Here is a 25,160-nt window from a genome sequence, read left to right on the forward strand (position 1 = left end):
TTCTGATTAATCGCCCCCAACATTTTTAATAGAACAAAAAGTCGTTTTTTTTTTACTGAACAAATGTTCAACATTTGTGTTCAAAATGTTTCTTTCTTTAGATTAAAACTGAGCTGACTTTCAACAAGTTACAATCTATTTTTAAATTGCAAGCAAAAAAGGTAAATTGATTTCTTTTTAGATTTTCTTTTATGGTCACATTTGAAAGATAAATTTGTATGAAAACTAATGATGGGACGATTCCAATATTTTTCCGCCAGATTCCGATTATTTATAAATCTCTAAATATTTAACTATAAAATATAGTTATTTTGTCACGATTACCATAAAAACACATGCTAAAATGTGCATATATTTTCCCAAATGGAAAACACACGTGTGAAGAAGCAATCTATAGATTTTTAGCTTTACTGAAAGTTTAAAATCAATAAATATTTATTACTACTACCAATTCCGATTTTTCCGATTCCCGTTTTCGATTAATCGTCCCAATACTAATAAAAATTACCAAAATATTAATGTCCATATAATTAAATGAATAAATGAAAAAAACTTGTTCCGAGTCGACAACAAAATTATGAAATAAATGTTTATTATTTCATAATTACTGTTCCAAGTATTTAAGTATCAAACTTTATAAAGCAATAACTTATGTTAATATAAAACAATCTTCCTGGAGTTTAATTTTCTTTGAAGACTTCTTTATTACTCTCTTTGGATTATTTTTACTATTTGAATTGCTATATTGATTTGACAAGACATTCTCAAATTATTAAAAAAAAAAGTTATCTTTAATTACTGATCAAATCTTAGAGACAGTTTTCTATCTAATCTATAATATAAATCTCACCTGTCTGTTTAAATGTATGTCTGTATATATGTCTGCCTACAACTTTCGGATTTTCATGAGATCGGTATCGTTTTGAAGCTGACCCTTCGGATGACAAATATCTAAAAATTAGCTGAATACATTAATACCTTCACCCTCAACTGCACACTTTTCTATTAGAAGGGGTCGCTTTTTTTTTTTTTTTTAAAGTCATCCCCTCTTTTTGATTGACTAGCCTTAATTTAAACCTTCGCTACTTTCAGTTTGGTGATGGATGCAACAGCAAAGACATTGAGTTTTTTTTCCACATTCTTTTCCTCCTTCGCGGCACGAGTTTGAGCCTGCCTGCTTACTACCACTTTTTTTTTTTTTTTGTTTTTTTTGCTCAACACACACCTCCATTCACCCGAGCAACCAGGCTAGTCTATAAATATAAAAGCGAAAATGTATGCATGTATGTATGCGTGTTCGTTTTTTCTGTATGTCTACAAAAGGCTTTTTTCAGAGAAGCGGTCGCTCGTTTCACAACTTTTAAAAACTTTTTATATCACATATAAATCGTAATATCTCACAGTTAACAACGAAGCTCGCCTGTCTATTTAATTTGCTCGATTTCGGGAAGATAAATATTCAACATTTGTCGCTCGCCGCATGTGGGTTAGTCTTTTTCCTATAACATCTTGGGAAAATACTATCCCGCAGTCAAACTTGACCTCATTAACTCAGGCACCTGCCAAATCCAAGTAATTAAATAAATTCAAATGTGTTTCCATTAGCATCTCGCAGTGGGGCAATGGTTAACGTCGCACGTTTTTTTTTTTTCCACACTTTAATTTACAATTTTGCCTCAACAGTTCGGGTTCGATGCTCATACTTACTTTTTTTTTTTTAACCCCCCCACCCTCAGAGTTTCCACACACACCTCCAAACACCCGGGCAACGCCAGGTACCCCTCGCTAGTCTATAATATAAATCTCACATATCTGTTTAAATGTGTGTATGTATGTATGTCTCACAAAAACTTTCGACAGAGGCCATATATTTTCACGAGATTGGTATCATTTTGAAGCTCGAACCTTTGGACGACAAATATTAAAAAAAATTGGCCAAAAACATTAATTCTTTCATCCCCAACTGGGCACTTTTCTACAGGGATGGGTCACTTTTTTCGCCAATATTTTCGAAAGTCATTGCCTCTTTTCGATTGTCTAGTTTTAATTTAAACCTATGTTACTTCCGGTTTGGCGATGGGCACAACAGCTAATGCGCCACTTTTTTTTTTCACATTCTTTTCCTCCTTCACGGTACGGGTTCGAGCCTGCCTACCTACTACCACTTTTTCTTTTTTCAATTTTCTTGTTTTTTTCTTTTTTGCTCAACCAACACCCTTACACACACCTCCACTTTCTTCTTTTCCACCTTCGCGTCATGGGTTCGAACCTGCCTGTCTACTACAACTTTTTTTTTCTTTTTTGGTCAACATACACCAACAAAAACCCGGGCAACGCCGAGCACCCAGCCTAGTTTTAATCTAAAATGAACCCCCAGCTCAAAATTTCAGACATACATGTGTAGGCAGCATTTTTTGGTTAAACAGAAGTACAAAAATCAAGTGAGCAGACTATTTTATGTTAAACTCATAAAATTAAAATCCTTGCTAAAAATTGAATCTTTTTTCCTGTTGCTTTTCCTTAAATTTTCTTTTTATAAAATCTGAAAATCTGAAGCATCAGATTTTCAGATTTTATCATTTTGAAGAATCTATATACTAATCAAAAGTTAGAACTTATTTTCAAGGTGTTTTTTCTTGCTCAGAGTTTTACATTGCAAGTAAAACACTTGCATTTGCGAGTGATTATTTCAAGTGGCAATTAGAAATAATAAAACACTCATCTTTCAGTGATTTTTTTTCTTTTCACCGACAATCTTCCAAAATTCATTGCCAAGTTATAAAATGTCTTTTCAAATTTTTTTTTTTTTTTAGAAACGAGCAAAGTTTAATTATTTAAATAAAATTTATTTTTTCTTAACAAAGACCATTTAAAAAACATCTGAAAAAAATTTGGATGTTTATACCTTCAAGTTTCAGCATAAAATTCGGTGCACATTTAGAATTACAATTATTTAAAAAAAAAAAAATACAAAAATGGTGTACATACTTGTCACAGAAGAAAGATGTCATATTCTAAAATTCATGTAGGTTTGGCTAGTGACTTTTCTATTTGGTTAGTAAACGAAAATATTTAGTTCTTAAAGGTCAAGTTAATATAAATTTGTCAGTAGGGCCTTGGTACATGTTGGGATTATTAATCAGAATTGGAAATCAAAAAATCAAAACTTTTTCATGTATGAGAAAAATTTGAACCTAATTTCAGATTTCAAAAACAATTCATTAATTTTTTTTTTTGTTGTTTAAAATGTATCTATTGTTGGTATTAATGATCAAATGGTAAATATTTATTGATTTTAAACTAGTAAAATAAAAATCTATAGATCATAATAGTGAATTTATGAAAAAAATTGTACAGGAAAAAATGGCACGTTAAAAATGACACATGAAAAAAAGTACAGATGAAAATCTCATAAGTTTATCAAAATCTTAGATATAATAAATACATAAATGAAAAACAAAGACATCAAAATAAAACGAAAATGAAATCTAGATTTAAAAGTAGATGAGAAGTGTCCGCTACCCCCACCCAGCCCCTAAAATGAATTTCTACTTTTTAGGTGACAGAGATTTTAGAATCCGTATTGGAATCAAAACTTTAGAACAGATAATTGTATCGGAATCGGGAAAATTTGTCCTTTGAGGACATTTTTTATACAATTTATATAAAGGAAGATATTTAAAAAAAAAAAAATATTACAAATAAAACAAATATACAAAATTAATGAAATAAAATAAACACAGTGGTGAAGCACAGACGCTAAAAACTTTAAATGAATTGCTAAAAATCAGTGACATATAAATGAAGATGAAATCTCCAAAACAAGTAAAAAAAAAAGACAGAAGCTGCAAACAGTAACAGGACGGTAGCAATAATGCTGATGATCATTCCACATGTGTTTGACATTTTTTCAATCAATGCAAAAAAACAAAAACAAATGCCAAAACAAATAAATAAATAAATAAATAATCGGTTTCAACAAAAAAAACAAAACAAAAAAAAAAAAAAACAAAAAAAAAAAACTGAAAGACCTCTCCATCCACCCCTACCACTTTTATCTCAATATTTAAATATTTCTCATAAAAGACTCTTTTGTAAAGGTACAGAATAGTTAACACTTGATAACTCATAGAAAACAAATAAAAATGCATGATTTATATCAAACGCCTTAAAATGAAATTATCTACCTAATTCTCCAAGTTTTAACGTTCATAACATTTTTTTTTTCATAAGATCTGTCTTTCAACACTCAGTTTTTAATGGCGGACACAACCAACACATCTTGGCAGTCAGTAAAAGTTGAACGTTAAGATAATAAATTTTATAGAAGAAAAGATGTCACATAAGTGTTACAAACGTGAAAACTTGTCTATTAAGGTAAGGAATTTCATTCTAAGGCGTTTGATATAAATTATGTGTTGGTTTCATGACTTTTTCCATGAGTTATCACACGTTAACTATATTTTTTGACACTCGACTTTTAATGGCGGCCAAAGTCAACATTCTTACATATCTTGGCAACCATTAAAAATCGAGTGTTAAGACAGATTTTATAGAAAAATGTGCGAAATGTTATGTTAAGACTTGATTACTTGATTATTTAGGTAGAGAATTTAATTCTAATGTGTTTGATATAAATTATGTGTTATTTTTTTAGAGGGGGGTAGGGGTTATAAATTATCAATTGTAAACTATTCTGTACTTTTACCGACTATTCCAATCATAAATCAATTTATTTAAAATTCTACGGAAATATTTTGGCAACTGTGCACTAGTGCGAAGGTTTGGTTTTCAGTTGGAACATTTGGAGAGTACATAGCAGGTACAGACAAATACAATTTCAGGATCAAATCGAAAATCTCCCGATAAATGCATGTTTTTTTTTTGTTTTTTTTTTTTAAAAAGATTTAAGAAAATCATAATAACACAAACTATTTTTTAACACAAATTAGAGATTTAAAAAGTTTTTTGTAACAAAGCCAAAATTCTGAAATTTTTAAATGCCTGTTTTTTTTTTTTTTTTTTTTTTTGAGAAAATTTTTGTTACACGTTGATTGAATCAAGAAACTTATACCACAAAATAGAGTTTTCTGCCCCTGCTATACACTCTCCAAATATCACAACTGAAAACCAAATGTTGTACCTTCACACAAGTGTTATATTTCAAAGTTTAAATTGGTTATTCAGTTCATGGAAATTTAAAAAAAAAAAAAAATAAGAAAAAAGAAAAATAAAAGAAAAAAAGGACATTTTCAAACTTAATAAATCCTGGGATCAGTTAAATTTAGGAAAGATGTATTCCAGAACTTTAAGAGACAAAAGTTTTACTGTTTCTCTGTATTTTGTCAGTTAAAGTGTATAGGTTATCTCTAGGTTCCGAGTTCAATCCTAAGAAAATGCTGCAAGACGATTTAATAAGTTGATTTAAATAATCTCACACGACCTGAAAAATGGAATGCAAATAATGTATCCTCAGGAATCCTGTAAAGAATTATGTTCAAATCTTGAGTTCGTCCCACCTGAAGAAAACCGGAGGGCAATAAATAGAAATGTTCTGGTAACAACAACCAAGATGAAGAAATCAGTTCAAAAACTGTACAAATTTATTTTGAATTTTTGAGACGAGGACTGATTACTTGGACAACTGTTCTCATCTTGGTTGCTTTTTATGAATCTATTCTGAAGCCATTTGTAGCATGAATTTTACATAAATAAAATTAAGAAAAACTTTTTTTTATCTATGAATTTACTCTGAAACAATTTGAAGCATGTAAAAGAAACCTCGGCAATCTTTCAATTAAGTATTAATGAAATGCAGATAAATTTATTTTTAGTTGACCTTTGAAAACTAAATATTTTCGTTTACTAGCCAAATAGAAAAGTTACTAGCCAAACCCATATGATTTTTGGAATATGAAATCCATAAGTAACGTGCCGACATTAACTGAGCAGAAGAACTGTTTAATATTTCACAAATATTCTGTTTACGTTGGCTGTTAATGTCGGCACGTTACTAATGGAAAAACGGTTAATTAAACTGCAGAAGCACCCGTTAAAAACTATATGTTCTATAATTGAATACTCCCCCTTCAAAAAAAAAAAAAAAAAAAAAAAAAAAGGAATGAAAAACATGAAAACACGTTTTTGTAAACCGCTCATGTAAATTTAATGACAGCAGGATTAGCGTCCTAAAATTATGAGATGAAAAACATGAACGAATCTCTTAGTAAAAGAGAGTTGTCTCCCTCAGAACAATGACAAATTGTAAAACAGCGCCAAGAAACCCCTGATGTTAAAATTCCAAATAGGTTATAACTAATATATATATATATATATATATATATATATATATATATATATATATATATATATATATACCTGTTCGGGTTAAATGGTTGATTATATGTAAACAGAAGTTAGCATATTTTTGCAAATATCTGATGAGTTAATTTACAAAAATAAAACTCTTAGAATTGATAAATTAAACGAATTGCAATCCCTATAAAAATTAAAGTTATTAATAATGTATTAGGATGAACAATAATGTCGAAAAAATTCGTTACTAATATCATATATAGCATAATCACATTTATACACGGGTTCCAATTAGATTATTGAAGTTAAGCAAGCCTATTCAGTATCAGATGGGTGACCATTTGGGAATACCAGGCGCTGTATGTAGGAGGATACTGACGCCTCCCTGCAAGAAATGCGAAAGCCAAACATTGTCATCTCCACGAATGGAGAGATAATGCAACTGGGGACCGCTTGTGGATTTAATATTCCCTTGACACTTCCACCTTCAGGGGAAGCTGTTTCAACCTGCCCAGGGTGAATGCTGCTTTGGTACAGTAGGTCTCTCTCTCTCTCTCTCTCTCTATCTCTCTCTCTCTCATTTAACGTTAATTTTCTCTCGTCGAGGGTTTATTTATCGATTTCTTTTTTTCACAAACTAGCTTTCCAAGTTTCAGGTGAACCATCTCCAAATCTTACTTTGCATTGTTTTGTCTAATCACTTATATCTACAGTTTCTTTGGCTGCCAACTTTCCTGCACTTCAAAACATCCATATGTATATATATCTTGTAATTAAAAAATATTTTTTTGATTTGATAAATATACAGAAGAATTTTTAAAATTAAGTTAAAAAATATATTTTTATTACAATATACATGTATAAAAATACACTTAAAAGTAAAAACTATTTTTTATGTAAACTTCAAAAGAATATATTTATATATAATTTTTATAATATAAAATCACTCTGAAAAAAAAAAAAAAAAGATTTTATTAAAAATAATATCATTCCGAAAAAGTAAAGATTATTTTTTTTGTTTTTTTTTTAATGTAAAGTTTTAAAATAAAACTGAAATTACATTGGTAATAAAAAAGGGAACTTTTCCTCGGTATACACCGGCAAAACTTCCACTAAACAGAAAACACAAGTCAGCATAAAATAAGTTTATTTAACGTAACCGACATTAGTTATCCTGAAATCTCTTTTCAAAGATCAAGTGGAAATATAAATTATTCAGAACAAAAAGTCAAAATTTAGTAACATCTTCAGTTTCCCATAGTTATCTCCCTTAGATACGAGTTAGAAATCAGGGGAAGTAATTCTAAAAGAAAATTCAGGGGAGGTAATTTTGACGATACTTCATGGTGAATTTCATGGCGAAATTACGCAGGGAGAAGTATTAAAAAAAAAAAAAAAAAAAAAAATAAATAAATAAATAAATAAATAAATAAATATATATATATATATATATATATATATATATATATATATATATATATATATATATATATATATATATATATATATATATATAAAAATAAATAGAAAAGGGATAAAAAACGAACATGCCCCAATGCAAGAGAGTGAAATGTGCATGGCATGAATATTTGTGAGTGTGGAGAATAGTCATTCCTTTTGTTAGACGAGACAATAGAACAAAATAGCAGAGACACTGAAGCCAATGATAAATAAGTATAAAATGATGGGGTGACGTTATTCAATAGAAGGAAAGTTGTATGTTGAACAATTATAGACAACAACAAAAAAATTATGGTTAAGAATAAGAAAGTATGAAGACATAGAACAATGTTTGCTTCATTAAATGGACCGTAAAGAAAAGAGAAAAAAAATTAAAAAAAAAAAACCTTTTCCATTTGTGAAAATCAAATTTATGAATTCAACTTCAAATATCTATTAAAATAAATAAATAAATAAATAAATAAATAAATAATAATGAAAAAAAATCTAGGTTTTTGGTGGAGGAGAGTTTGGTTGAAAAGATTCCAAACCCAAATCTTTTCACCCTACAAAATTTGATTTAACCTTTTGTGTGTGTGTTGGGGGGGGAGGGGTGATTGATTGCAGATATATATTTGAGGACTGGTTTCTTCTGTGGAAAGTAGCCATTTATTAAGTAGCCTGATGAGGACTTCTGGTTTTAATCGACCATTTGTTCAAAAGATTAGCATGTTCAGTGTCGCGATCAAGTAAATCATTTTTATATGAATAAAAATATATCTTGCTCTTCTTTTATTGAGCACTCTTAATAACCTTGTAAAATTCATTAGTTATCACTCTTGAATACTTTAACCTGATTATATATATATATATATATATATATATATATATATATATATATATATATATATATATATAGATAGATAGATAGATAGATAGATAGTAGAGTTTTGGCCAGATATTTTTGTATATAATCTTAGGACCTTGATTGGATATACACACAAGTTTATGGTGAAAATATTGATATTTTTCAGTCTGTCATGGGAAATAATTTTAAAAATTTAAATCTTTAAATAAAACATTATCGATCTTTATTAGAAAAGTATCACATTATGCGGGGTTGCATGGGAGAAACAAATATTTTTTTATCAAGAAAAATGAATTTTTTTTTTTTTTTTTAAATCAGAATACATTTCTCCTTAATGAATTTACTATAATTTAGTTTTGAAATTTGAAAATTCATAATTTAGACATTATGCTTAAATTCCAAATTATATTTGTATTTGAAATAAAAAAGGAAAAATAAACTTCAGTGAAATAAAAATTAGAAAAGATAGAGATATTATTATTATTATTATTATTACTAATGGGGGGGGGGCTTTGCCAGGTCATAAAATAGACTTAAATATATTTTAATTCATGCAGATTTTGCATTTATTATTACAGAGCCAATTCTCTTTCGAATATTATATTATACCTAATAGATAATACTTATTTCAAAAGTTAAAATAAAACAAACAAAATAAATGAATTCAGTGCCATCAGCTAGAATCGAAACCAAAATATTTAGTACTCCAGCTGCGTTTCCTACCATTTGAGCTATCGACAGAAAGATAAGAAAGATTTAAAATTAAACCACTTCAAACTATGAATGAATTTGTGCATGCGCAAAAGTAACAGAAATATGTCGGCAAGTTGATATGAACATTTTGCATTTCAACTTGCCAGCATATTTCTGTACACATTATTCATCCATCCAAACAAAGATTTGACTCATTATAAGTAGGGCTATGACAACAGCATATTCTTTTCATTGTTTTGACTCCCGAGTATATATCCGACACAGTTACACACAATTAATCAACGGAGAACCACATCACTCTACATAAAAACACATAAGATATCAATGAATATATACTTGAGAATCGAAACAAGGAAAAGAATATGCTGTTGTCATAGGCTTAGTTATAAAAACAGTCTTAGGGTAGGATTACTATGTCCTATTAACTTCAGTTCTATGTGACTAGTAATTTAAGAGTTTAGTGATTAAATATTTACACAAGCACATACATGCACCTACTGTTTTATTTATATAGATTTTTATTACAATTATTTATATTATTATTATTTATATTATTATTTATATTATCATTATTTATATTACTATTATATATTTTATTATTTATATTATTATTATTATTTATATTATTATTATTTATATTATTATTTATATTACTATTATATATTTTATTGTTATTTATATTATTATTATTTATATTATCATTATTTATATTATTATTATTTATTTTATTATTATATATATTATTATTATTATTTATATTATTATTATTTATATTACTATTATTTATATTATTATTATTTATATTATTATTATTTATATTACTATTATTTATATTATTATTATTTATATTATTATTTATATAACTATTATTTATATTATCATTATTTATATTATTATTTATATTATTATTATTTATATTATTATTATTTATATTATTATTATTTATATTATTATTATTATATATATTATTATTATTTATATCATTATTTATATTATTATTATTTATATTATTATTATTATAAATATAATCATTATATATATTATCATAATTTATATTATCATTATTTATATAATCATTTATATTATCATTATTTATATTATTATTTATATTATAATTATTTATATTATCATTATATATATTATCATTATTTATATTATCATTATTTATATTATTATTTATATTATTATTATTTATATTACTATTATTTATATTATTATTATTTATATTATTATTATTTATATTATTATAATTTATATTATTATTATATTATTATTATTTATATTATTATTATTTATATTATTATTTATATTATTATTTATATTATTATTATTTATATCATTATTATATATATTATTATTTATATCATTATTATATATATTATTATTATTTATATTATTATTTATATTATTATTTATATTATTATTATTTATATTATTATTATTTATTTTATTATCATATATATTATTATTATTTATATTATTATTTATATTATTATTATTCATATTATTATTATTTATATTATTATTTATATTATTATTATTTATATTATTATATATATTATTATTTATATTATTATTTATATTATTATTATTATTTATATTATTATATATATTATTATTATTTATATTATAATATATATATTATTATTTATATTATTATTATTTATATTATTATTTATATTATTATTATTTATATTATTATATATATTATTATTATTTATATTATTATATATATATTATTATTTATATTATTATTATTATTATTTATATCATTATTATTTATATTATTATTATTTATATTACTATTATATATTTTATTATTATTTATATTATTATTATTTATATTACTATTATTTATATTATCAGTATGTATATTATTGTTATTTATTTTATTATTATATATATTATTATTATTTATATTATTATTATTTATATCATTATTATTTATATTATTATTATTATTTATATTATTATTATTATTATTTATATTATTATTATTATTTATATTATTATTTATATTATTATTATTTTTATTATTATTATTATTATTATTCATATTATTATTTATATTATTATATATATTATTATTTATATTGTTATTATTTATATTATTATATATATTATTATTATTTATATTATTATTATTTATATTATTATTCATATTATTATTCATATTATTATTATTTATATTATTATTTATATTATTATTATTTATATTATTATTCATATTATTATTCATATTATTATTATTTATATTATTATTTATATTATTATTATTTATATCATTATTATTTATATTATCATTAGTTATATCATTATTATTTATATTATTATTATTTATATTATTATTATTTATATTATTATTATTTATATTATTATTATTTATATTATCATTATTTATATTATTATTATTTATATTATTATTATTTATATTATTATTATTTATATTATTATTATTTATATTATTATTTATATAACTTATTTATATTATCATTATTTATATTATTATTTATATTATTATTATTTATATTATCATTATTTATATTACTATTATTTATATTATTATTATTTATATTATTATTATTCATATCATTATTTATACCATTATTATTTATATTATTATTATTTATATTATTATTATTTATATTATTATTATTTATATTATCATTATTTATATTATTATTATTTATATTATTATTATTTATATTATTATATATATTATTATTAATTATATTATTATTATTTATTTTATTATTATATATATTATTATTTATATTATCATTATTTATATTATTATTTATATTACTATTATTTATATTATTATTATTTATATTATTATTATATATATTATTATTATTTATATTATTATTATTTATATTATTATTATTTATATTATCATTATTTATATTATCATTATTTATATTATTATTATTTATATTATTATTATATATATTATTATTATTTATATTATTATTTATATTATTATTATTTATATTATTATTATTATTTATATTATTATTTATATTATTATTATTTTTATTATTATTATTTATATTATTATTATTTATATTATTATTTATATTATTATTATTATTTATATTATCATTATTTATATTATTATTATTTATTTTATTATTATATATATTATTATTATTATTTATATTATTATTATTATTATTATTTATATTATTATTTATATTATTATTATTATTTATATTATTATTATTATTTATATTATAATTATTATTATTTATATTATTATTTATATTATTTTTTATATTATTATTATATATATTATTATTATTTATATTATTATTATTTATTTTTGTTGCTAATTGTTTGTTTTGCAAACTTAACTATATCTTATTAATATTGACCTCACAGAGCATATATACAGTATGCACAACACATTTTGGAGATACAAACTTTGCAATACTAGTAAATCGAATTATAACCATTATTAAACCTATTGATTAATTCTATCCTCAGAATATAATTCTGCTTGTATTCATAAATGCTTTTAATCTGACGATGTGTAAACATCGTAACGAATATAAAAAAACGCCAATAACAATGACCAAGCAAAGCATAAAATAAAGAGGAGTAGGTTTAATTGTTATGAGAATTTATAATTAAAAACATTTTTTCTTAATCAAAATAATGTATATTTTTATCACTAATATACGATTAAGTTCACAGTATTTACTAAATAAATAATTATCCTGTAAATTTTCAACAAAAAAATAAAGGTGTAAAACTTAGCTGAAGTTATCAATGACTGTCAGATTGCTAAGAATTATCTCCCTTGCTCTCTATATATATATATGTAAAAGGATCAAGTATCTTTTGGTGTAAAATTGTTTTTAGAGTTATCTGCTCTTAGTTCGATTTATTTATTTATTTAATTTCGATAGTAGTTACATTTGGTTACTCTTTCTAATATAAATATAGCTATTGTCTCCTGTGTGTTAAGGAAATTCATGTTTATGTAATTTTATTGAATTTATCTTCCAATTTGGAAAATCAAACCCACTGATTTATCCTGAAATTTATAATTAAACTAGCAGGTCGCCCAGTTGTAAAATATGCTTAAATATATTTTAATTCATGCAGACTTTGTATTTATTATTAACAAGTCAATTCTCTATCGATTATTCCATATTATATTGTACGCAATATATAGTCTTAATTTCAAAAGTAAAAAAAAAAAGACTTGGGTTCCATCAGCTAGAATCAAAACCAAAACCAACAAGATTCAATCAAGCAAGCAATAGTGCCCAGACGGACTACAGAGTTTTATAATTATTAAGATATCATTAGCTAATACCAAAAATATACCTGGCATTGCGGACCAATCTATGCAAAAACCATTCGTTCCAACTTACAAAATATCCCCTCAAATTATGACTTAAACAATATGGTAATTTATTTAAAATTATTTTCATTTAATCATCTTTACTTGAACATTTTTATATCAGCAAAATGATTGCATTTTACACCTGCACTTTGCAGACTTGCATTTCATAAGGATTGAGATTGTATGTCCATAAAATCCTCCCACCATCCACACACTCACATACACACGACATAATATGTAAAATTTCATAACCTAAATGTTGCCAGTCTTCATTTGAAAGAATAAACATTGATTTGTGAAAATGAGTTAGAAACGTTCAGCCGTGTTAAGCCTGGCTTTCATGAAAATAAAAAAGAAATAGAAAAGAAAAAAAAAACGTTTTTTCTTTTTTTTTTTTTTTTAGAAATCCAGAAATGTATGGTTAGTAATTTAGTTTAGTTATTCAAGTGTGTAAATAAATATAATCATGCAATAAAATAATCCAACACAAAATTGGCAAAGCTTCAGTTGTCAAAAACTGAAATGCCCTTGCAAATGCACAAATAAAACTTTCATTATCGAAATCATTGATAAGAAGAAGAAATAAAAACATACAAGCAGAAAATTATTTTGTTTCTGAATGTCAACATACTTTATATAGCTTTTTGTTTAGTAAAATTAGGGATAGAGAGAATAAAACATGTTGGGTAGCTCCATTGTTATACGTGTAAAGTTAGAGAAGAGAGAGATTGAATATTTGATTAAGGTATATTAGGGCAACAACTCTATCATACTAGATTCATTAAAAGCAATGTACAAAAAAAAGCCTTGAGCATTATCTTACAAATAGTTTGTATCCTTGTATAAAAGCAAGGCTTTTGGGGACGTATGCTGTGCAAGAATTCACCAATGATCGTCTCTTTTGTTCTCCAATCAGATTTATCCATGACTTATGCAAACCGGGGATCAAGCTATTAAAAATCATGTGACCTGCAAATGTCACAGGATGAAGTCCCACAGATATGCCTCACATTACTATTACAAAGGATTATTATTTTCTGTTTCAACAATCAATACACCAAAAGGAAATAAAATGGATTTGGACATAAAAAAATCTGAAAATTGGAAGAGAAGTTGCAAATACCTTATAGTTTTCTTTCATTACGCTGTTTTGAAGTTTTTTAATCATGTCCAAACGCATTTTATTTCCTTTTGATGGATTGATTGTTGCTATTTCTTCTGATGAGTTAAGGGCAAAATAGATTCACTCATTGATATAATAATTAAGTGATTGGTTTTGTGCTACGAAACAGATGCTGTCTAGAATTGTAAGTGTCAACTGAATTAAAGGAATAAATTGTAAGATGGTCAACATAATGAAATTTGGAATATAGACTTTTGTCATTTATTCATTATATATATATATATATATATATATACATACATACACGTTTGTAAAAATATATACTTATAATGTATATATTCAATAAAGTTAAATGTCATTTATTCTTTATATATATATATATATATATATATATATATATATATATACATACATACACAGGTTTGTAAAAATATATACTTATATATATTCAATAAAGTTTTTCTAAATTGTCATAATTAGTTAAGCTCAATAAAAATGGATTTACGCTTTCAGATATTGCTTATACAAAAGTTCTTTTTTGTGCTTGTAAACTTCTGTAAAATTTTCATTACAAACTAAACTTTTGTATAAGCAATATCGGCTGAAAAGGTCTCTACTTACTTGTAACTAGCTGACCGAAACATGCTCATGAATGTGTAGCAACATATTAATGCTTATATATAAAATGTGTGTGCATGTGTGTATATATATATATATATATATATATATATATATATATATATATAGACACTTCTACACTATTGGGACGAAATTTTGTAGTTGATAAATGGAGTTTTATGATAAAAAAAAAAAATGGTGTCAACTGATTTTTTGTCAATTCTAATAAATTACAATGGTAGCTTCCAAATTATGCAGTCGAAATTACCTGAATATTACTGAATTATTAAAAAATAAAAAAATAAAAAATAATTGTTAGCAGGTGAAAAATTCCAGCCATCTTGTTTAAATCAGAACAAATAATTACTTTCCTTTTGAATTCTCTTGTGTCTTTTGATCGTTTTCTTCAAATTCTTTTTTTAATTTTCTTTAATAAATAATTTTCTACCTTATCGATTTTCATAATTTTTGGATATAATCATCTAAAAAATATGAGGAATACGTAGATACCATTGTTTTTATGTGAAATTCAGTATTACGATTTCTGAAATTTTGTTCTAATAGTGTAAAACCATCTATATATATATATATATATATATATATATTCTTTAAGTTAAATGGGATAAAAAGAGCAATAAGAAATTCTTGTTATAAATAAGTCATTTAAAAAAGAGAAAGAAAAGTGAAAAGAAACAAAACAAGACCGATAGCCATTAGTCGTATGCTCTCATGTAATGAATGAATGCGTGAATGTAGGATTGACATGAAATTCTTAAAGATAAACTAAAATGACTGAAAAATGGGCTGAAATGACTTAAATAAATAAAAAGTAAATGACTTAGAATGACTTTAATGAAATTAAGGATGAATTGAATGACCTTAAGAATGACTTGAATGCTTAAAAAAATAACTGGAATCCTTTGAAAATGACTTGAATGGCTTTGAGACTGACTGGTTGTAAAGTGGGTGATCATTTTACATTAAATTAATAGAGAAACGTGATCCCCCACTTTATATCACAAAGTTACAAACATAAGTACAGCATGTAGTAAGAACAGCTACTACACTTTGAGATATTAAATCTTTTATTCATGTTAAAAATACAGTCAAAATCAACAATGAACAAAAATCTTAGACACATGGCCAACTCAAAAGGGGGGATTGTGGGTGTCGTTGGTCATCCTTGTCACTCCAGAACTAAACAAAATCAAAAGTTTCTCCCAGCTAGTATCTTTCACCATAATACCACATTCACCCTTTCATACTGGGGGACATCCTACTTAACTCCCAATTTTTAAAACATTTTTTATTGACGTGTAAAAACAAAAAAAGATAACAATAAAAATGATACAATAATTCATTCGTGTCGAGGGCAGGTGGGGGATGGGAAGAGGGGGGGGATTTGGCCAAAGGCCAAGAAAAGCTTAAAAAGCTAAGAACAGCATCTATTAACAACAGACCTTTGATCTTAACCAAAAAGGCCGAGCACAAAAGTGCTATGGACAGACAGAGTGACTTATAGAGTCGCTTGCACGCGACTAAAAAATTAGTGAAGTTGATAGGCAAATAAATCTCAATGGTTACTCATACCTCAAACAAGCTAATCAAAAAAAAAAAAAACATGGAAAGAGGTACACCACTTATGTGTAGCGCATCAAGCAACCACCCAAGTTGTTAGTACCTTGGGCCAAATCTATAACAGATTACTTTGTATCCAAATATTTATCAACTACTAATGTTGATAATATTAGTATGCAAAATATACTTGATGAATGGCCTATAATCTGTATTCCAATAATTTTTATTTGTTTTTGTTCACATTTCATGCTCTTAAGAAATTTAATAATTTAATAAATTCATTTTTTATAAAATATAAATATCTTCTTGCTTAATTAACAAGTTCTAAGAATAAAAAGACATATTATTCAAGATTTAATCCACTAACATGTTTTGCTTAGAATGGTTTTGTCATTGTGGTAAAAATTGAATGAAACAGAAATTTAAAAAGAAAAAGAAAGGTTATTTTTATATTTTATGCTCATTAAGGTTTTTAAAAAAATTTTGTAAGAGAAACATTTTTTTCAAGATTCTCTAATTTACTTTTTAGGTTCTTACATATTTCCACAATTTATATTTTTAAATTAGGTTTATAATAAGATGATCAAAATCAGTTTTGAATTCACAGGACTATGGTTTATTACATATATATATGTGCGCGTGTGCATGATATCAAATGAAAACTTGTTTTTAATCAATGAACGCCATTGTGAAACAAAAACTGAGAAAAATAATTAAACGGTTGACTAAAGTACAAAATGAAAACCGAATAACAAAAACAGAAAACAGTTCTTTTAAAAGTGGAAGAAAAAGAAGTGTTCAAATGCTACAAATAAAAAAAAAAAAAAATTTTTGCAACATCATTTGGAGCAAAAAAACAAAACAAAAAACCCAAAGATTTCTAATTATTAAACATATTTTCTATGAAAGTAATTTCTTAAAAGTCTATAAATATTCAAACAAATGTTGCCGTTTTTTTTATGTGATTTCTTCAAAAAGCCCACAATTCAACATTCGACAACATATGAATATTATTAGATTTAAAGTTAAAAAGTTCATGCACACATTCACTTTGTTGCCGTACTATTTTAACTATTTTCCAAAGAAAAATTTTAATATTCAGTAAATCAAGAAGTTTCATCGGATGTTGTGCTAATTTGGTAGGCCAAGAGCAGGCTCAAGACATTCCCTTGAATGGCAGAAAATCAAAAACGAAAGTTGAATGTTAAAATAAAGTCTTGGAAATTTTTTAAAAAGAATTTTATGATAGTTTTTATGTATAATAAATTTAATCGGTGCTAAAAATGTATTCGATGTTTGTAGTTCTGTAGTGAACAGTCCTGAACCATTTGTTGTGATCTACACTCACTAGTGATGACAGTCTTGCAGCTTGTTGAAGTTAACATATTTCAACTTCATTTTCATTACTGGTTTTGATAAAGGTTTACAGGTCTATTGAACATAATACTTCACAACAAAATCATTATAATGTATAATCCTTTTCAATTTTGTTAGTAATTCGGATAACAGACCTAAAGGTTTTATTTTGAAACACAGCCAGAAAGGCTTCTACATAGTAATCTTGTGTAATATGAATAACCAATTGCAAGTCCGCCTTTGAAGACCAACGACCAGTGAACTGTCCAAGTCCCTGACTGTCCACCAACATGCTTGCACCACACAGCAAGAGAGATTTGTGTCATAAATTTGTTTCCCCGTGATGGAAAGAGAATTTTTTCAAGGTAGGCTTTGTTTCTTAGAAATATGTACTAGTGTATTTCTTCAATATATGATGTAATATGTGACTACAATCACGTTAGGAACACTAGTTCCTGTAAGATAACTAAAGTTAAATGTCTTTGAACCTGCTCAATATTAGACGGGTGACCATTTAGGAATACCAAGCATATGCACGTAAAACCAAATCTTGCAAGTCCTATGCCGTCCATTGTGATCTTTGCTAACCACTGGCAACGACAGATTAAACTGTAACATTCGATAATTGTCTAGATGTTGATTAAATATATAATGTGATATTTCACATCAGAATTCAGTACTTCTATGGAAGGAGACAAAATTTTTGGTCGCAATTTATGGAACAGACAGGAAATGGCTGCATCGTCACCAAACAATCAGTTAGTACTAAGATTAAATGAAAGTACTTTTCCGTTTTGTCCCTGAATTAAGGTTAGAGTCAATTACCCTTCTTTCCTCATGTTTTTTTTTTCTTTTTTTTTTTTTTTTTTTTTTTTACAAAGGATTCCCCACTTATCAAGGCCCGGAGGCCACTCGAATATAAGGGTTAAGAATGTGTTTAATGATTTCAGTAAGTTAATCAACTTTTTTTTCTTTTTACAAAGGATTCCCCACTTATCAAGGCCCGGAGGCCATTCGAGGATAAGGGTTAAGAATGTGTTTAATGATTTCAGTAAGTTAATCAACCTTTTTTTTTTTTTTTTGAATGAAATTTTTTCCCAACTATATTTTATTAATTCTTTTTTGGGTATCATTTTTTTTTAAACCATGACATGATCTAGTTTTGCATTTGTATGCTTGTAGTGTCATCTACCTCTTTAACATTTTTCTTTTCTTTTTTGGAGAGGGGGGGGGGGCTTTCAAATTGTAAACTGCTTTGTTCCATAAATTGCAATCGGAAACATTTGAGTTGATATGGCCCCCTTCTATAGAAGTAATCAAAATTCTTTAAAATAATTAAAAGTCCTTTTATAACATAACATTTGTATGTTCATGACGAATGCTTTTTTTTTTTTTTCAGAAGCCATGTTTAAATTTGAAAATAAATGCTGTTACGATACCAAATCATTTTTATTTGTTTTATAACAATTTTTTAAAAAAATATTATAGTCTAAATTTTCAGGAATAAAATCACATCTTCATAGATGATCCTTTTCTCTCTTCAAATCAATTTTCAGTGCTTATCCAGTTTCCCCTCGATTTTTAAAAACTGTTTGTAAAAATAAAATAAACAAAAATGGCACAAAAAAGTTCATGTACTTACACATTAGGTTAAAAAAAGACAGTACACCAAAAATCACGCAAATTCATAAAGTATTTTTTAACAAGAATAAACATATTTTTACGGCGAAATGTCTTGTTCGCCATTTTCTGCTTACATTAAGGTCAATAGTCAAGGGAGATAATTCAATGCTTAAATATCACATAATACTGCCTAGAAATCGTTTATTAATCAAATCTTATTTTATAAGAATAAAAATATTTGATCAATTTGTGTAATTTTTAGGGAACAAACTTTTTTAACCTAACAGGTAGGTACACGATAAAGTTTTTGTGCAATTATCATTTTTTAATATAGAGCAATTATAATTTTTAATATCATGTAATTCTAATTTTTTTAATATTATGTAATTCTAATTTTTTTTTAATATTGTGTAATTATAATTTTGTTAATATTGTGTAATTATAATTTTTTTTAACGTTGTGTAATTGTTATTCTTTTTAAATTCTAAAAAAAAAAAAAAAAAAAAGTATTCTTTTATTATTTTTCTAATATGCTGATACTGTGTTCATAAGGATTAATATGCATCAGTGTGGTGATAAGATTTTGCGACCAGCAGCAAAAATGTCAAAACAGAAAAGAAAAAAGAAAACAAAAAAAAAAAACAATATTGTGGTCGATGTAACCTCTGACTTTCCTCAAGTGTATCTTGTCGACGTTGGAAACCCATATCAAAAACCCATAAACTGTTCGGTAAAATGTGCTTGTTCCAGTGGTTGAAGGTTCAATCTTCAGTGCAAGCAACACTCTAAAAATACAGATTGTGTTTTTTTTCTTTTTTTTGCAAGGGGGGTCACCATTTACCAAGGCATGAAGATCACTCAAGGATAAAGGTTAATGAATGTAAGGTTGTAGTTCAATAATCGTTAATGGTGTAGATTGGGCAGAATTTGGATTATTTAAGAGGACGTTTCAACAAGAATTTGTTTACATTGGACTTGAAGGCTATCATATTGTAATCGTTTGGGAAGCAGGCCAATGGAAGAGCATTCCAGATGCAGGTAGTTCTAGGAAACAAGCTTTGTTCATGAGATCTGTTCTTTCCTTTCTAAATTACTTAGGATTTCTACCTGGACATGGCTGACAAAATGAGAGCATGTTACCACTTGCGGATTAAATAAAGGATTCCATTCAAAAATTCTGTGCAGATTCCAGAATTCAACAGGAAGAGTCTAGAGTTTGACAAGATATACCTAAAGCAGATCAAAGGCAACATCGACCAAAACGTCGTGCGAATAACACTCAAGATGGGAACATTAGTCTAAATAATCCAAATAATACGAATTATCAATCCTCGTCTCAAAAATTTAGAAACAGAAAATAAAAATACACATTTTTGAAGAGAGAATTTTAATTATTCACGAAATATTAGGATATTATTATTATTTTTTTTTTAAATTGTATATTTATTAGAAATATTTGTGTTAAAAGATAGATGGATAGACAGGCATACAGATGCGTGTGTGCAGAAAAGAAAGAACAGAGATAGATCTGTATTGAAATTATATTCACTTACCAGACACAGTTATTAAAAAAAAAAAAAAAAAAGATGGCGGATAGTACATGGATAATAGTAAACAAAACAAGTGAGTTTGAATCAACCAGCATTTGTGTTAGAGAAAAGGAAGAGAAAAAGAAATCGGTGCTTATCCAGATTGGCACTTATGGTGGTAAACAAAATGAAGAAAAGCTTTTATCGTGGACCTACTTGTCATGGAATGAGGATGGCAATTTCAAAAGTCACAAAAAATTGATCAAGTAGGTTGTTTTATTTTCGAAAAAACAAATTTTTTGTTACCGATAATTTAAGGCCGAAGCCATTTTAATATTCTTCAAATTTTGTTTTTAACTTATATAAAATGACCCTTCTAAAATAATGTTTTCATTATTTGAAAAATTTTATTTTCTGATAAATAAGGTACTTGTTTTGTTTAATCAAGACATTAAAAAAATGAAAATATTGAAAAAAAAAAAAATTATATTGTACGTACCCGTTATGGAATAAAGTTCTCATAAAAAATTTTCACTTAATTTGATCAAGTATATTTTCTTTTTTACAGAGGAAAATCAAATTTTAATGAGATCAATCATATTCCACCATTTTGCTTATTTCATGAATGAGTAGGGGGGGGGTGCCTTTAAACGAAAAATAGATTAACAAAGGACAGATAAACTCTGTAAAATAAATGAAAAAAAAAAAAAAAAAACTAAAATATTTATCTAGGTATTTTTTTCTGCACATTTTTCAAAATAATCTCGTCAAATTTTGATAAACTTTAATGATTGAGGTTATCCCTCTTGGCACCCCCCTCCCCTTCGTGAAATACGGATATGAGCGCGATCTCATTAAAATTTGATTTTCTTCCGAGAAAAAAAAAACCTACTTGATCGAAGTAAGTGAATTTTTTTAAATGAGAATTTAATTCCATAATGGGTATGTACAATATAATTTTTTTTCTCAATATTTTCATTTTTTAATGTCTTGATTAAACTAAACAAGTTTCAAAAATAAAAAATAAAGAATACATGTTATGTTAATAAATTATTGTTTGGCTTTAATTTTTACGTTTTGGCTATCTTTCTGACATTTTCAAAAAAAAAAAAAAAAAAAAAAGAAAAGAAAATGAAATGAAGGTCGGTTATCTGCCCTTTGATTCCTTTTTAGCCGTTGCTTTTTCCCCTTGCATATTAACACAGAGTAAAATTTGATTTTCTTGAATAAGAAAACAAACAAAAAACTACTTGATCAAATTACGTGATTTTTCGAATATTTCATCTTCATTCCATAACTGGTACGTGCATCATACAAACTTTTCTGTATTTTCTTTACTTTCAATTACCGCCATAAGCGCCAATCTGAATAAACACCATAAAATCTACCAGCAACAGAATTATAGACAATGACAAAGTGTGATAACATGGCTGAGTTTCATTCACAAGAACCAAAGTTTAAAAAAAATAAAAAATAGAAAACGTCGGACTTTATAAGGCATCCATACAAACATATATAAAATTATTAAAAATAAGAAAAAGGCAGATTTATACAGGGGTGGGGGGCAGTGGAGTAATCATACCATGCAGGTTTCTCGGTTTTAAGGAGTAGGACTTGAACACGGATTACGTTGGTAAAAAATAGATACAAGTAGTTTAGCATTACATCACGGACAGGACCAAAACTTTTAAGGAACATGCATAAAGAAAATAAACGAAAATGAATAAACAAGGCGACTCCGAACGAGAGCCATTCAATACAGGATTCAATAATGAATATTAAGATTTTACATGCTACTTTGGTTGATACAAGAGAGAAAGTTCCTCTAGCATTTTTTGATGAACAACACACAATAAGAGTCAACGTTGTGAACTTGGCTCCTATCAAATTGGTAAAAATGAACAAAGAAAAAAAAAAACACAAGGAACTCTGCGCCAAATTTAGTAAAGGCCAGTTCAGTAGGAAAATAACTGCTGAACAATAGGTTTACCATGTGTAAAGTTAAAATGTTTATTATGAAGATAAAAGTCCTTATCATAAAGTTGAACTAAAAAAAAACAAAAAACAACAACTTAAAACCAATCAGTGAAGTATGTATATATATATATATATATGAGAGAGAAAGGAAATTAAGACTGTAACCAGCAAAGTTTAGCTCTCCTATGCTAATAATTTGCTAATTTCTATCTTTCCTCTGAAGAGAAAGGTTAACATTCTTTGAAACTCTGTAAAATAAAGAGTTTTTTTTTTTTAAACTGTTTTTGGAGTATTCTATTGAACAATAAATTTACTTGCAAATTTTAATTTACAATTTTAATTTCTTTTCTTCCCCTTATGACAAGCTGTACTCCTTATTGTTTCAGTATTGAGCTTTTTTTTATTTAGTTGAGATTAATATATTATATATATAAATATTTTGAATTGAAGCATTTGAATTTTCAACCTTACAATAAGTTTATAGAAAAAAAAAAATAACTTCCTCAAAATGTCTGGAAAAAAATTTATGTTAAAAAAAAGCCCGATAATTCATGGCATTTACAGTAAAATTAAATTGATAAAAATAATTAAATTTAAATTGAACTTAATTAATTGAAAATGGCTCATCCACGAAAAAAATAAAAACTGTATAAAAATTCTCTATATATATTTTTTAAAACTGGGGAAAACAACATTTTTCGAGGTAAAACTAAAAAAACCCAAAAAACTATGGACTAAAATAAAAAATAAATAAAAATTAACTACAGTTGAACAAAAACCATGATAGAAATTAAACTAAATAATCAAATAAAGATTAAAAAATATATATATAAAGACACAAATGTAATGATTTTCTATGGGTTAGACATTAAAAAGGTTTATTAATTTAGCCAAGTCAAACAAAAAGAAATAGGTTTTGCCATTGAAGAAAGACAATTAGTATGGATAATCTAAAGCCACAACAATTGCAAAAAAATAGTTTCATCCTTGACGACAGACAGAGACAAAACGAACAGTAAACCCCTGACAATAAGTAAATTGCATTTCTATTCAAATAAATTAGTTTCATAAATTTTTAATGAATCAGATAAATTACAGAAAAAGTTTTAGATTGTCAGACACTTTTTTTGACATTAGTATTTGTGATTTAATTATAAAAGCCCTTAAGATGTAAACTTTGTGCAAAGACAAAAGAAAAATATTTAATTATTGATGTTTAAGCAATTCTCAGGTGGTTTCCCTCAAGTGGAACTCTTCAATGTCATTTAAACATTTTCGTTTTCATTTTAATTAAAAAAGTTTTGCTATTTAAAAATTTTTCTGACTTATTTTGTTTTAAGTTGCCTGCCAGATGAAAATAGCTATTACTAATATATATATATATATATATATATATATATATATATATATATAAAGCCAATTTTAATAGAGAATATTGTTTGGTGATGAAGTTAAATTACATTGTAATTATCAGAAGTCAAGAGGTAAACTGAATGACAATGCAAACATTAATGACAAAAACAACAAAAACATTTGCAACAAACATTCCTTGGTCGAGAATCTCTTAGAGCCAACAGCTGAAAAGAGACAAAGAGAAAGAGGCTAAGACTTGACAGTTGAAGAAAGGAGACAATTTGGGAGAGAGAAAAAAGAGACAGAGAA

The 25,160-nt window shown here is 25.6% G+C and overlaps 1 protein-coding gene and 1 long non-coding RNA gene across 5 annotated transcripts in view; both read right to left on the reverse strand.

Moving 5' to 3' along the window:
- The window catches only part of LOC145241384 (uncharacterized), a 366,249-nt gene that overhangs the window by 27,892 nt on the left and 313,197 nt on the right, over window positions 1-25,160 (reverse strand). The gene's annotated exons all lie outside the window — the stretch shown is intronic.
- On the reverse strand, window positions 19,189-23,911 carry LOC145241385 (uncharacterized). The gene is made up of 2 exons (XR_013862545.1): window positions 19,435-23,911; window positions 19,189-19,331 (listed from the first exon to the last, which is right to left on the reverse strand). It is a non-coding gene; the product is annotated as an uncharacterized LOC145241385 (long non-coding RNA).

Source organism: Euprymna scolopes, chromosome 20, assembly GCF_053919585.1.
Source record: "Euprymna scolopes isolate OS-2025 chromosome 20, ASM5391958v1, whole genome shotgun sequence".
Taxonomy (NCBI): domain Eukaryota; kingdom Metazoa; phylum Mollusca; class Cephalopoda; order Sepiida; family Sepiolidae; genus Euprymna; species Euprymna scolopes.